Genomic DNA, 3,824 nt, shown 5'->3' on the forward strand with positions numbered 1-3,824 from the left:
TGCCTCAGCCTCCTGAGTAGCTGGGATTACAGGCACGCGCCACCATGCCCAGCTAATTTTTTGTAGTTTCAGTAGAGACGGGGTTTCACCATGTTGACCAGGATGGTCTCGATCTCTTGACCTCGTGATCCACCCGCCTCGGCCTCCCAAAGTGCTGGGATTACAGGCTTGAGGCACCGCGCCCGGCCAGTAAATATATACTTTTTTTAAACAAGTGAAATGGATGAATTTATTATAACCCATTTAAAATTTTTTAAAACTTTGGGGTAGGTTCTTAATGTGATCTAGCAGCAGTGCTCTAGATTTTAAAATGAGCTCCATATTTTAAAAGCAAGTAGGATGACCAATAAAAGTGCCAAATTAAGCCTTAATCTGTATTTTCAAAAATGTCTAAATGATTGTGGCAAAATGAACTATTCTTTTCATGAGAGAAGAACATTCATTTAAGTATTGATAATTGCCCAAGTTACTGTGATTATTCTATCATCATTCTGTTCTTTGCTTTGTTACAAAAATATGTTCTTGAAAGATTCATTTGTGAGATTATATTTATTTCTAGCCATTGTTGATGTAAATTAATATAAAGGAACAAGCACATTTTATGCTCCTTTACTTGCATGGACCATCAGAAAAGAATTCTCAAGGTTGTGCTTATCCTGAGTTATTAAAAAAAATCTAACCACGTAATCCTAATATGAAAAATTTTATTTGCTTACATATTGCATTTCCTTTTCAGACACACAACAAAAGAGATGCCACAGTTAAAATGGTAAAAATCTTTAAAGCATAGGACAAAAAAAAAAAACAGAGAATCTAGTGCTTTAATATAATTCTCATGCTAGACTAAGCTGCAAATAAAATCAAGGATTTACTTAGAAACAAAGCATAAATACAGCATAAAGTATCAAGTTTTCTCATTCTATTGGATGTTTTAATTCTATAATCCTTAGATGATGGGTTGTCCACTGATGTTCATACTGATTTGGAGTTTTTTAGCTTTAAAGATTACTCTGTTTAGAATAAATGAGTATTTTTCACAAACAAGTTTATGTAAAGGCTGTACAGGATATTTAGGTAATTACAGAGTAAATTAATCCTTATTGTTTTAGTGACTAAGAAAGAAAAACATGGCATTTAATAAATCAGGCCCATACTGGATCTGTTTTGTTCTACAGGTTTTTAAGAACTACTTACATCTCAATGATGTAAACAACTTAGAAGAAATATTAGTCTCAAGGTTCCAAATAAACAGCCACAGGAGGCAAAATGTTGATAGTTCAAGAGGTCACAATGATTTCTTTTAAAATTTCTGGGATTACTTTATGCCACATAAGAAAAATATTTAAAATTTTATATTATCATGCTGATCCATTAAACACTTTTACCTACTATAAAATAGAAATGACACAACTCAAGGACAAGCTATAAGAACAAAAAGCAACACAAACCCTCAAGGGGTTTTTTTTTTTCTTAAGTAAGGATAGCACCTGTAGAGGAATCTTGGGAGGCTCACATTCCTAAAGGGAGGTCTTTACCTGGGATTACTGTGTGATGTGTTTACAAAGTGCATCGTTTTTACAGTATGCCGGATATGCCAAATAAAAAAGAAATTAACAATTTCTTTTTTGTTACAAGTTCACTAACCACCTAAATCCTAAAATTCTGAAAACATTAAGTACTTAGAAAAAATTGCAGTACCTCTTCCCAAAGGAAAGGAAATTCCTACATATTTTATGAATGCTTTGGAGACAAAAACAATTTTTTTTAAAAAAAAGAACACAATACAAAACAAAAACAAAAACTCACCTAGTTTTTTAGGACATTAAATTGTACAAGTGCATTATAGTTTACAATAAAATGCACATGGCTAACACTGAAAAGGAAATACAAAAACAGAAAAATAGCACTGTGTTCATATGTCAATTTTATGGGTGATTTTTTTCTTTTTCACATGTGTTACATTGTTACGTAATAAAAAACATTTCAGTTTTTTGCAAGCATACTTATAAGTGCTTAATTTTCAAAAATTGTATTTATTAATAAATATTTATTCAGTATCTGGTCCATTAACAATTTGTTACAAAAGCTAGTAGAGTTAATGGTTACATTTGAAAAAGATATAACATCAGTTAAATGTATTTGTATCTTCCATAAAATGATAAAGACTTTTAGACAGACTATGCATTTATTTATTTATTTAATTTATTATTTTTTGAGACGGAGTCTCGCTCTGTTGCCCAGGCTGGAGTGCGACAGCACAATCTCGGTTCACCGCAACCTTAGCCTCCCGGGTTCAAGTGATTCTCCTGCCTCAGCCTCCTGAGCAGCTGGGATTACAGGTGCCCACCACCGCAACCGGCTATTTGCATGTATTTTTTTTTTAGAATCATAATACTCCCTTCAAAGAATGGGCAAACGTGGCCAAATGTCTGTCTCATCAAGTTGAGAAGTACCTTAGTTGGTCTGGGAGACAAGCTGCTTAATGTATTGTAATATTTGCTTTAAAAAAAAAAAAAATCTCACACACAGAGACTATTTTAATGTTTCAAACTGACAGGAAATCATGACAAATGGATGGTCTTTTAAACCTTTATGTGTGCGAGGGACCTCAGACTAATTATTTTAAATATATATATAATATTAAAATATAATGGAAAATAATTTTTACTTATTGAAGTGTATTTATTTTGTACTACTGTGCCTTCGGTCTCACCAAGCCTACACCATTCACACGTTATCCATTGTATCTCTCTCAGGCCCTATCATGTTGTTCAATGTCAGCAGAGAAGGCAACTAAGAACATTTATTGTCATCAGTTCTACTGGTTAAAGACATTTATCCAATAATTTGCTCTTCTAAGTGTACTAGTTAGATATGCACATCTCTTGGGGTAGAACAAGAGTAATCTAATCTGAGTATGTACAAGTCAGTTCCAAAGTGTTTGAATTAGTTTATTAAGAAATATAATTGATTTCCATTTGATAGCTGTTAAACATGAAATTATGTTAAAATATTACATTAACATGAAATATCCAGTTAATAGTTGCCTAGACTGCCTTAGACTGCCTAAGTCTTAGTGGTGATTGTACTGTATGCATCTCAAGGTCTGCTCTAGCCAGAAGCAAAGTGCCTTTTTGCATCCCTGTATGTTTTTCCTCTCTTCCTCTCACTAGCCATGACAGGCAGGGAGAGACAGATATGACTTATTTTTATAAGATGCAAAAGGATGAACAAAATGGCCACTCTACAATCTTCTTTTATATATCTTCAAACACTAAAAACACAAACAGCAGTTCTAGAAACAGGTAATATTTGAAAAAGGTAAAAAAAAGTTTTATATTATTGTAATAAGCTCAGTTATCACCAGATGATAATGAAAATAAGACAGAGTGAGTCACTGTATTAACTGATCAGTTGCCATCAGTTAATAAACCACATACACCAATTTTAATTGTAATCATCCGACCAATAAATGTTACACATAAAGATTAATAACTGAATTTAAATTAATTCTATCTACCTAATCTTTAATAACTTTCTAAAATGGTACATGAATACAAAGTACCTTTAATAGGACACCTATTTCTATAGCTAATGTTGGTCATTTCTTTTTCCTAGCAAATATGAATGCTACATTATAAAAGATACTAAATATATTTTATATGTTCAAGTATATCTCCAAAATTTAGTTTGGTATATAGCAAAATTTCTCAATAACTAATTGACACATAAGAAATTTATTTGAGGCCGGGCGCGGTGGCTCAAGCCTGTAATCCCAGCACTGTGGGAGGCCGAGGCGGGTGGATCACGAGGTCGAGAGGTCG

General features: G+C 32.9%; 1 protein-coding gene across 9 annotated transcripts in view; it reads right to left on the bottom strand.

Moving 5' to 3' along the window:
* Positions 1-3,824, bottom strand: part of DIAPH2 (diaphanous related formin 2) — a 914,924-nt gene that overhangs the window by 451,176 nt on the left and 459,924 nt on the right. The window lies entirely within an intron of this gene.

This window comes from Cebus imitator, unplaced genomic scaffold (genome assembly GCF_001604975.1).
Source record: "Cebus imitator isolate Cc_AM_T3 unplaced genomic scaffold, Cebus_imitator-1.0 Scaffold210, whole genome shotgun sequence".
In the NCBI taxonomy this organism is placed as follows: Eukaryota; Metazoa; Chordata; class Mammalia; order Primates; family Cebidae; genus Cebus; species Cebus imitator.